The following is a 12,210-nucleotide window of genomic DNA, read 5'->3' as shown; positions in this document are numbered from 1 at the left end:
TGCCTCCACGTGTCCGAAGTTTGCGTCCTGGCCGGAGTTGCAGTGAACCTTATATGCAACTAAGAAGAAGAAGGCCTCCAAGCAGTCTCCTAGGAAGTCGGGTATCAGCTCGCCCTTGACGTCCCCTTCAGCGCCTTCAGAGAGAGGTTCTCCTTCCCCTTCCCCTACCCAGAGTAGGGGACGAGGTAAGTCCGTTGCGGGGAAACGGCCCATTGCCGTTCCCCATGAGTCTGATGTCAGGGATGCTAATTGTATTGTGCCTACGCAGACGAGTGGGGGATCTGCTAGTGTGGCGGAAGTGTGTTCCGTAGACGAGGTTCTGGTGCCCGCAGGACCCGTCTCCAGTGAAGACCCGTTGTGGGGGAGGTCAGAAACAGCTCCTTCACCCCCATCGTGGCAGTGTTTTGCAGGAACCGCGGTTTCCGGGGGCGGGCTAGACAAAGAAAGGCAGGCCACGTGCTCTTCAGACCCCGACTCTATTGTGTGAACGACGCCAAGGACGCCCTTCAGGTCACCCATGCGGCAAGAGAAGGAGTTTGCGGGCTGGTTTGCCTCTTGAGGGGTACTACGCACGCCCCGGTGCCTTCGGCTTTTCTACTGCCGGACTTCATGCAACCCATCACCCCGGTAGCACAATTACAAGCCCCTAGGTTAGTGGCAGAAGACACGGAGGACTCAGATAGCTCCTCTTCCTCTTCATCTACCTCGGACGTTTCCTCGTCCTACAGTTCGTCATCGTCGGAGGACTCCAGCGGCCGGGAGGCAAGAAGGAAGCGGAAGAGGTCTAAGAGGAAGAAGGCGAGCTCATACGCAGGCCCTTCGAGGAAGAAGGCCAAGATTACGAGAAGGAAGAATAAGAAGAGGAAGTATGTTAAAGTGGCTTTTCCCTTTTGCAGGTCGAATAGGGCTCCTGCCGCTCCAGTGTCTAACTCGGTGGCCGCTGGAGCCGCTCCCTCGCCCTTGCCCAGTGTCTCTTCGGCTCCATCCACCCGTTGGATGCAGCCGTTGGCACACTTCAACTTTCCCTTGCCTTTGCCCGGCAAGTCACCGGCTCCATCCGTCCAGCTGAGGCAGCCGCGGGCTCAACCCAGCAGCATGGCGCCAACGCCCTTTGTCTCACTGGCTCCATCCAAGCTACGGATGCAGCCGCGGGCACAACAAGACAGTTAATCTCCACGGATTCCCCCGGGAGGGGGTAGACCCATGATGGCTACCTCCAACCCGGCGGCTCCATCCGTGACGGAGGCAGCCGCTCCATCGAGCCGGCCGGAAATAAGGGATACGTCCGCCCCCACGGATCCATCCGTGATCGAGGAAGCAGCCGACACGGAGGATTAAGTGGTAGAGGGTTTGTTGGACACCGGCGAGTGTTCCCCGATGAAGTGTCCTCCTACAGGAAGGTCCTGGCACTGATCCGGCACCATCACAGGTTAGACGAGCCTAAACCATCGTCAGCAGGCTTGGCTTTCGGGTTTGGGAAGGATGGTAGACAATCCGGTTCAACAGAAGCCATCCTTGACCCTACCTCTAGCTCCGGACGGGGCCCTGGGTTTGGACCACGTCGATCGGTTTGTCGCAGGGCATAAGAACTTCCTATGAGCCCAAGGGTCCTTCAAGCTCCTGGCTGGACTGAGGACCCAGAAAAAGTTTTATGTGCCGGACGGGCGTCATGCGAGACCCCGCACCTTAGAAGAAGCCGTCGCGACGTTAAACCAGGGCAGTGCAGATGATAGGAGCCTTACTGGCCCAATGGTCTTCTCTCAAGCGGAGGCCGCCATGATGGAGGACACTTCACAGGACATCGTAAATGTGACCACCTTGCTGGACTGGTGGGCGTGCACCCTGGCAGGGTTCCAGCTATCCCACGATCTCTCAGTACCGGAGAATCAGGCCCTACTACAGGAACTCATACGTTCGGGAGGGAAGGCTATGAAATTCCTTACTTTCCAGTCACTGACCCAGACGGCAAACTGGGTGTTGAGGAGGAGGGATACAATTCTGAACAGGCTCCCCCGTAGACTTCCCGAACGTGAGGCGAAGTTTTTAAGGAATGCTCCGGTGTGGGGTGAGACCGTGTTCCCCCTTCAGGCAGTAGCAGAAACGATGGAGAGAGTGGGAAAGCTTAAGGACTCGACGGAGCCCAGACAGTCAGCGGCAAGACGTCCTCCCCATAGGAGACCATCGGTGGACGGGGCCTACTCACCTACGCCACCAGCTAGACAGGAGGCCCTCTCCGCTTCCTGGCATCAATCCCCACGGCCCTCTCGCAGGAGTGGTGCCCCAGCCCAGGCCTCCTTAAGGCAGAAGTACGCCGGCTCAAGGCGAGGTTGCTCAAACCGTCTCCCCAGAATGAGATAGGAAGGGAGGCCCCCTACACCTTCCCACGCCTCAGGTGGGGGGATGCCTCAAACGTTATTGGCAAGCATGGCAGGATAACGGTGCGGACCCGTGGTCCGTGACAGTCCTCAGGGAGGGATACAGGATTCCCTTCCTGTCAGACCCGCCCCCTCTGATTCCCGAACATCGGGCAGAATGGCTGGCACCCAAGGATCACAAGAAGAGAGCAGCCTTGCTGGAAGAGGTGTCAGCCATGTTGAACAAGGGAGCACTGCAACCTGTCCAGGAATCATCCCCGGGGTTCTACAGCAGGCTCTTCCTGGTAAAAAAAGCTACGGGAGGTTGGAGACCAGTCATCGACCTCTCGGCCCTGAACAAGTTTATCAAGAAGAGGTCCTTCAAGATGGACACGCCGAAGTCGGTGCTGGCAGCCTTGAGAGAAGGGGATTTCATGATGTCCCTGGATCTCAAGGATGCCTACTTTCAGATCCCCGTACACCCCTCCAGCAGGAAGTTTCTCAGAGTGAAGTGGGGATCCCAGTCTCTGTAGTTCAGGACCCTCTGCTTCGGCCTGTCAACAGCTCCTCAGGTGTTCATGAGGGTGTTTGCCGTAGCATCAGCCTGGGCACACAAGCAGGGCATCAGGCTGATCAGATATCTAGATGACTGGTTGCTACTTTCAGCCTCAAAGGCAGCCTTAAAGGAGCAGGGGGCAAAGCTATTGCAGTTCTGCAGAGAACTGGCAGTCACCATCAACTGAGAGAAGTCCCAGTTAATCCCCACCACCAGGATGACGTACCTAGGGATGGTCTTGGACTCCCAGTTAGCGAGGGCATTCCCCTCTCAGGAGAGGCTGAACAACCTGGATCAAGTTATACGACCATTCCTGACAAATGCACCAATGAGAGCCAAGGATTGGCAGAGACTCGTGGGACACCTGGTCTCGCTGGAGAAGTTGGTTCCTCAGGGGAGGCTCAAGCTGAGGCCAGTCCAATGGAACCTGAAGGACCTCTGGTCACCGGGAGACCCTCCTCAGAACTTAGTCAGGATGACTCCGGCCTCCAGGAACATGCTCCTCTGGTGGTCCGACAGGGAGAACACCCTAAGGGGGGTACCGTTCGCGTCCGCTCCTCCAGAGATGTTGCTCTTCACAGACACGTCAAAGGAGGGGTGGGGAGCCCATCTGCTCGAAGAGACGGCAGAGGGAAAGTGGTCCCCGGAGGATAAGCCCCTCCACATAAACCTGCTCAAGCTCCTGGCAGTTCAAAAGGCCCTCACAACATTCGCCCATCAACTTCAGGGAAACTCATTAGCCCGCATGTGCGAAAATGCCACCTTGGTGGCATACGTAAAGAAACAGGGAGGCTTGAGATCAAGGGAACTGTGCGACCTCACGTCTCAGATCCTGGAATGGGCCGAGAAGAACCACATCATTCTCACAGCCAGGTTCATTCCGGGGAAGAGAAACGTACTGGCCGACGGCCTCAGTAGTGCAGGACAAGTAGTGGGGTCGGAATGGTCCCTACATCCGCAAGTGGCACAGGAGGTCCTCCAGTTGTGGGGCTCATCAGTAATAGACCTGTTCGCTACGAGGCTCAACGCTCAGCTCCCCGTGTTCTCTTCTCTTGTGCCAGACCCGGCAGCAGCGTTTGAGGACGCCTTCCAGCACTCATGGGATGGTCTCGACGTATATGCCTTTTCCCCCTTCGGGATTCTCAGGCAGGTACTCAACAGGCTCAGACAGTCAAGGGCTACAAGGATGACTTTGGTAGTGCCCTGGTGGCCGGAGAGGGAGTGCTTCGCGGATCTACAGGACCTGGCCACCCTCCCTCCGTGGCCCCTGCCAGTAAGGGAAGATCTATTGCACCAGACTCACTTTCGAAGGTTGCACGAAAACCTTCAGTGCCTTCAGCTACATGCGTGGAGGTTATCGAGCGCCTATAAAGGAAGGAAGGATTCTCGGAGAAGACAGCTTTGAGGATGTCAGGGTATCTTCAGAATTCCTCGAGCGTGGTGTACCAGGCCAAGTGAGCCACGTTTGTGAAGTGGTGTGCTACACAGAACCTGAGACCCTTGGATGCATCAGTCCACAAGATTGCAGACTTTCTGGTCCACTTGAGGGACGACCTGGGGGTCTTCATTCCAGTTATCAAGGGGATCCGAGCGGCCCTGGGGCAAGTTTTTCAACTCAGAGGCATCGACCTGGGGGCCTCTCGCCAGATTTCCATGCTCACCAGGAGTTTCGAGCAATCTTGTTGCCCACGCGCCTTTAGGGTTCCTCGGTGGGACGTGGCCAAGGTTCTCAAGGTTTTAACAAGGCCTCCATTCGAACCCCTTAAGGACATCCTGGATAAAGACCTCACTCTCAAGACAGTGTTCTTACTAGCTCTAGCCTCAGCCAAGCGTGTGAGTGAGCTCCACGAATTGTCCTTCGAGGTCTCGCACTCGAAAGGGTGGAAGGAACTGTCCTTTAAGTTTCTGCCTGAATTTGTGGCCAAAACCCAGAACCGAGCAGTTGCAGACCCAAGGTTTGAGGAGTTTCACGGTTCCGGCAATCCCTCACTCAGACAACCTGGAAGATTTGCTCCTGTGCCCAGTGAGAACAGTCAGGAAATACCTTAGTAGGACAGCCAGACTCAGGCCAGCCATCAAAAGTCTGTTCGTCTCTTCAGGCAGTGTCTAAGACCATGATCTCCTTCTGGCTTCAGCAAGTCATCAATAGAACTTACGACAGTGAGGGGTCTGCGGTTCCTGGTACCCCGCGACCCGATGATATTAGGGGCCTTAGCACTTCTTTGGCATTTGATAGCAACATGGCAGTGGGCCAAATCATGCGAGCAGGCACTTGGTCCAGGCAGTCCACCTTTACGGTTCACTACCTGAAAGACTACGAGGAAATCCCTGGACTCCTTCTCCATTGGGCCAGTGATTTCCGCCATGCAATACGTTTAAAGCTATAAGCCCTTGGTAGCCCGAGGGAAGTAATCACAAGCGACACAAGTTTCCTCCTTACTCCCCCTTTTCCTTGCTACCCTTTTTCCCTTTCCTTTCCTCTTCCCATGTGAGAGATGGATGGTGTGGAAGCCCATGTCCGGATTATGCATAAAGGTTAGTTGTTCCAACACAAATACTTACCTCGAACTACTTTCTTAGGAGTTACCTGTAATCTCTCTACCGACCAGAGTTTTGTGTAGTATACCCTATACCCGTTTTCTATGGAGGGCTAACCCGGGAGTGAGAGAACGTGCCCCGAGGGTAGCCTTTGAGCTAGGTCGAGGTCCGCTTGGGTCCCGTTGGTCAGTAAGTTCTCTGGTCACGACGTGATACCATACTCTCATGTCGCTCTCGTCTCTCTCGACCCTTTGTGTCCGCCTCGTGTGTCCCGCGTGGTTACCGCGTGGTATCTTTGTGCTTATCCCTTGTGTTCTTGCGTGTTCACTATCCTTCCTTGTGCTTCCCAAGTGTATCCCTTTGATTCCCTTCGTTCCTGTGCCTTGTGGTTGTGTGCTATGGAGCAGATCCGCCGATGTCCTGGGCCTAGAGCCGGAAAGTCGTGTGGAGCGTTCCTTTCCAAGCCCGAAGTAGACCCTCACTCCCTTTGCTCTTCCTGTAGGGGCAGGATGTGCTCGCCATCGGATACGTGCATTGAGTGTGTTAGTTGGAGTGAGATACAGTGGGTGCGTTACGGCACTAAGAAGAAGAAGTCGTCGAAACGTTCGCCCATGAAATCTAGCATCTCTTCGCCGTTACCGTCACCCAGTGGACGGTCCGACGGGGCTTCTGTCTCGACTTCCCCTACCCAGAGTAGGGGACGAGGTAAGTCCGTTGCGGGGAAAGAGCCGAGGGTTCTTCCCCAGGAGTCTAATGTGTGTGAAGTGGGGGTTGCGGGGACGACTCAGGCTAGTGGGGGGGCCTGGTAGTGCTGTGTCGGGGGGTTCTGGAGACTCGGCCCTTTTGCTTGGGGGGCACGTTTCCTCCGACGACCCCTTGTGGTGTAGTAATGTTGTGCCTATTTCTTCGCCCGCTTCGTGGGCCTGTGTTTCAGGTTCTTCAGCAGCTGGCGACGCCCAGGGTAAGTTAGACTCCACGGTAAGTGAGTCCTTCGGGTGAAGCTCCCTAAAACGCCAGGTAGGTCCCCAATGCGGATGGAAGAGGTCCTGGATAGCTGGTTCCCTAGTGTAGGGCGTCAACCCTCTTTTCCAGCTCCTCTGACGGCGGTTCCAGAAACCTTCCTACAACCCTCGACCTCTGGTACGCAGCAAGTCGCGAAGCCCTCCGTAGCCCCCGCTTCTGCCCGTCGTGCGGGTGGTACAGTTTCGTCGGGCTCTTCGGATGGTGGGGCTTCGTTCTCTTCAGAAGAGGAAACCAGGAGGAGACATCGGCGCCGGAGGGAGCGGTCCAGGAGCAGGCGTTCCCGCTCAAGATCCCGTTCGAGGTTCAGCAGGAGACGGTCCCGCTCTCCACGGAGGAAGTACAGGAGGAGTAGGTCCCCCGATGGTGATTGGGTCTTCGTTCCCCGTAAGTCTGAATTGCAGCGTTCCCCGGACCGGCAGTCCAGGGATTTCTCGCCACGAAGGCCATCCTCCAGACGAAGATATGACCCTCGCAGGGAGAAATGCGAGAAGGCCGCTTCAGGCAGGCGTAAGGCCGCGCAGCTTCCGGTTCATCCCGCTTAGCGGGGGGAACCGTGCTTCCTTACGGGCAGCCTGGCCGAATCAGCACAGCTGGTTCGGCCCTCGGACTTAAAGGAACGGTTCCCTCCGTCGGGTCAGCCCACGGGATCCGCGTCCTCGTCCCCCAGAGAGAGTACACGAACGGTAGTCCTCGCCGGCACGGCGATGCCAGTTCTGACCCCAGAACCTGGTGCGGAGGTTTCCGCCGGGGAAAACCGGTACCACCGCAGGGGAGTGCCTGTTATTCCAGAACCGAAGCGCCCGGTGGGAGTGCCCGGTGACCCGGCTCCTCGGGATCAGGCCGACATAGGATTGAAGAACCGGTTACAACCGATGAGGACTACTGGAGGTCCAGCCTGACCCGCTTGATGCAGGCACCCGTCCAACAGAAAACCTCCCTGGCCCTGCCTGTGGCCCGAGATCTCGCCCTGGAACGGGCTTATTTCGATAGAGTTGTGGCAGGCAATGCCGAAGCTCCCAAAACGCAGAGCTCCTCGAAGTTGCTCCAAGGGCTCAAGACACAGAGTAGGGTTTATGTGCCAGAGGGACAACGACCGGGAGCCTGCAAGGTGGAGCCTGCCCTCGATGTTCTGGGACAGGGTGCCACGGAGGACAGAGCCTCTTCAGCCCCGATTTGTTTTTCGCAGTCGGAGGCTGCGATGATGGAGGAGATGTCGAAAGACTTGGTTCACGTCTCCTCTTGGTTGGACTGGTGGGCTTCCACACTGGTAGGTGTTCAAGCCACATATGACTTGACGGACCCGGAACAGCAAAGCCTCCTGAGGGAACTTATCATCTCCGGGGGCAAGACCCTGAAGTTACTCACGTATCAGTCCCTTGCCCTGACAGCGAATTGGGTTCTTCGCAAAAGGGACACTATTCTGGCGAAGCTTTCCCAGAAGGTCCCAGACAGGGAGGCGAGGGCCATGAGGAGCCTTCCTGTGTGGGGTGACTCCTTGTTCCCCTTGAAAGAGCTAGAAGAGATCATGGAAAAGGTGGCTAAACGAGAAGAAGTGAACGCTCCCAGGCCTCAACCGGTAAGGAGGCCCCCCTACAAGAGGTCAGCATCAGACGGTCCCTCTACTTCTCAGGCCCCGCCTAACCTGACGAGGAGAGAAGCCCCTTCTTCCTCGTGGGCTTCAGCGCCTCAGCCCCCCCGTAGAGGAGCTCCAGCAGCGTCGGCCTCGTTTAGAACAGGGTATTCTGCCTCCAGGAGAGGCCGTTCAGGCCGCTCCTCCAGGAGGAGGTAGAGTGGGAGGCCCCCTACTCCTGCCCAAGCCTCAGGTTGGGGGATGCCTCAGACTACATTGGCAAGCATGGAAGGCTCACGGAGCAGAGCCCTGGACAGTATCCGTACTGAAGGAGGGGTACAGGCTACCGTTCTTGACGGAACCCCCGCCTTTAATTCCGGCCAGCCTGTTGGAGTGGCTGGCACCCAAGGACCCGTTGAAGAGGGCGGCTCTTCAAGAAGAGGTGTCCATGATATTGGAAAAGGGCGCCATGGAGGAGATCCTGCACCCAGGGCCAGGTTTCTACAGCCGCCTGTTCCTGGTAGAAAAGGCGATGGGGGGGTGAAGACCGGTGATAGACCTGTCAGCTCTCAACAAGTTTGTGCGAAAGACAGATTTCAAAATGGACACTCCGAAGTCAGTCTTGCTATCCTTGAGGGAGAAAGACTACAGTACATGATTACCATAGACTTCAAGGACGTATACTTCCAAATCCCGGTCCATCCCTCAAGTCGGAAGTTTCTCCGGGTGAAATGTGGTACCCAGATCCTGCAATTCAAGACCCTCTGCTTCGGGTTGTCGACAGCTCCCCAGGTATTCACGAGAGTCTTCACGACAGTCTCGGTGTGGGCTCACGAGCGGGGCATTCGCCTCATCCGGTACCTGGACGACTGGTTGCTTCTTTCCTCCTCGGAGGACGTTTTGAAGGAGCAGGATATAAAACTTCTCCAGTTTTGCAAGGGTCTGGGTATCATGATCAACCCAGAAAAATTGAACCTATCTCCCTCCACCAGAATGACCTATTTGGGGATGACACTGGATTCCCTACTAGTGAAAGCTTTTCCGTCAGAGGAGCGGGTAACAATCTTATGAAGATCCTTCTTCCTTTTCTGTCGGGGCAACCCAGGAGGGCGAAGGACTGGCAAAGGCTAATAGGTCATCTGGTGTCGTTGGAGAAACTGGTTCCCCAGGGGAGACTCAGACTCAGGGCTGTCCAATGGAACCTGAAGAACTTCTGGAACCAACTGGACTCGCCCCAGAAATTAATTTCAGTCCTGCCAAACACAATACCCTCCCTGGAATGGTGGCATTGCCGGTCGAACTCGCTCAAGGGGATGCCCTTCGCGACCGAACCTCCCGAGTTGCTCCTATTCACAGACGCCTCCAACCAGGGATGGGGAGCCCATCTCCTCAACGGGACGGCGAGAGGAACCTGGATGGACGGGGAGAAAGGCATACACATCAATGTCCTAGAGTTGAAGGCAGTCCAGAAAGCTTGCCTGCACTTCATCGATCTACTAAGGGGAAATGCTGTGGCGTTGATGTGCGACAACGCCACAGTGGTAGCGTACATAAAGAAGCAAAGAGGCTTGAAATCAAGGGAGTTGTTCGTCCAAAGACGGGTAGCAAAGAGGAGGTCATAGAGCAATTAGTAACTCCTAGGAAACTTCGTGAATCAATTTTGAAATTAGCACATGATGAACAAGGACATTTAGGAGTAAATAAAACATTCAAGTGTATAAGTTAAACGTACTTTTGGCCTAAAATGAAAAGTGATGTGAAGAGGTATGTTTTAAGTTGTCACGAATGTCAAATGGCTGGCAAACCTAATCAAGTAATTCCCAGGGCTCCATCGGTAGGAGAACCTTTTGAGAATGTCGTAATTGATATCGTAGGCCCTTTGCCCAGAAGTAAGGGAGGGAATATCTATCTATTAACAATCATTGATAGACTAACACGATATCCAGAAGCAATCCCAGTAAGAAATTGCAATGCAAAAACTGTAGTTGAACGCTTGCTGAACTATTTCTCTAAATTTGGACTTCCTTGCGTTATACAGAGTGATAATGGTAGCAATTTTGTATCAAAGTATTTCAGAGATAAAATGAAAGAGTTAGGGATTAAACTTGTAACTTCCACCCCGTACCACCCTGAATCACAAAGAATTGTTGAACGTTTTCATCAAACGTTGAAAAGTTGCTTAAAGAAGTTGTGTAATAATTTCGAACATGATTGGGAAGAAAAGTTACCTTTTGTCTTGTTGGTTTTACGATTAACTCCTAATGACACCACAGGATTTAGTCCTTTTGATTTGTTGTTCGGTCACACCGCCAAAGGACCTTTAGAAATTTTAAAGTGTTAAGTTAATGCAAGAAGAAGGTAGAAAGGATTACATACAGAATATCGAAGATCACAAAGAGGATTTAAGGAAAGCCTGGCAGACGGCAAAAGAAAATGAGAGCAACCGTCAAGGGGAAACTAAAAGAAAGTACGATCTTAAAGCTAAAGACAGAATTTTCCATGTGGGTGATAAAGTCTTAGTATTAGTCCAGAAAGAAGGTCCCTCATTATCTTATAAGTTCGAAGGTCCATTTCCTATCATAGAAAAAAGGGGAAATTTGAATTACTTAATTGATATGGGTAAGCGTTGAGCTAAGTGGTTGCACATCAACTTGCTAAAGAAATATAATGAACGTCCAATGCCAGTTGTAAGTGTGTCGCAGAGAGAGATTACTTTTGAGAAGAACTCTGACGTTCTTAATAATTTCACATTGTTTAATTCTAGCTTTGAGGAAGAAAAAACAAGGGAATTATTCAATGTGTTTTCAAATTATTTAGAAACTGTTAGTGATAAATTGGGTTTGACTAATCTTTTACAACACGATATTGAGTTGCAGGACACAAAACCCATTAGACAAAGTCCTTATCGTCTAAGCCCAGAAAAAGCAAATTCAGTTCGACAGGAAATTAAGTATATGCTAGACAATGGTTTGATTGTTCCTAGCGAAAGTGACTGGTGTTCTCCAATAGTTCTTGTTAAGAAGGAAGATGGATCAGATAGGCTGTGCACTGATTTTAGAAAAGTGAATAGTGTTACGAAACAAAGTAATTTTCCTCTCCCCAGGATAGAAGATTGTTTAGGAAATGCTAAGTTTATTTCTAAACTTGATTTGGCCAAAGGTTATTGGCAAGTACCTTTAAGTAGTCGAGCACAGAAAATATCTGCTTTCATAACACCTTTCTGTAGTTATGAACCCAAAGTTATGGCTTTTGGCCTACGGAATGCAGCGAGTACTTTTCAAAGATTAATGAATAGAGTTTTAAATGGAATTGATAGCTGTGTTGTGTATTTGGATGATCTTGTAATATTTTCAGATACGTGGGAGCAACATTTACGCATTTTAGCTAAAGTATTAGCAGTCCTTGAGAAAGCAAAACTTGTTTTAAATCTGAAGAAATGTGAATTCGGAAAAATCTCGATCACATATTTGGGTCATAAAGTAGGTCTAGGTAAGATTTGTCCAAAAGATGGGAACATAGAAGCTATCATCAACTTCTCAATTCCTACCAGTAAAAAACAGGCAATGAGATTCATCGGAATGATTTCATATTTCCGCTGATTTGTTCCTAATTTTTCAGAAATAAGTGCTCCAATAACTGATCTTTTCAAGAAAGAACGAAGTTTTGTATTTGATAATGAATGTATCGAAGCTTTCAATAAGTTAAAGGCCATAATGATTCATGAGCCCGTACTAATGTTGCCCGATTTTAGCAATGAATTTAATTTAGCGATAGATGCAAGTGATATTGGAATAGGAGGAGTTCTGTTGCAAGAAGTGAACAGGACCAAGCACCCTGTAGCTTATTATTCGAAGAAGTTAAATAAAGCACAGCAGAATTATTCAACTATTGAGAAGGAGTTGTTTAGTTTAGTATCAACCTTGCAACATTTTGAGATTTATGTACGTAGTGGTCATGTTTTAACTGTGTATACTAATCACAATCCATTAGTTTACTTAGATAGGTTTAAGAATAAGAATAAACGTCTCATGCGTTGGAGTTTAGAATTACAAGATTATGATTTAAAGATAGTTCATATAAAGGGAAAGAATAATGTAATAGCCGACAGTCTTTCTAGAGACTTTTCAGAATGATATGGACGTTTGTTTTCTTTCTGTTTTTTTTTTTTC

The sequence above is a fragment of the Palaemon carinicauda genome, unplaced genomic scaffold (assembly GCF_036898095.1).
Source record: "Palaemon carinicauda isolate YSFRI2023 unplaced genomic scaffold, ASM3689809v2 scaffold115, whole genome shotgun sequence".
NCBI lineage: Eukaryota > Metazoa > Arthropoda > Malacostraca > Decapoda > Palaemonidae > Palaemon > Palaemon carinicauda.
Note: the sequence above shows the minus strand (reverse complement) of the source record.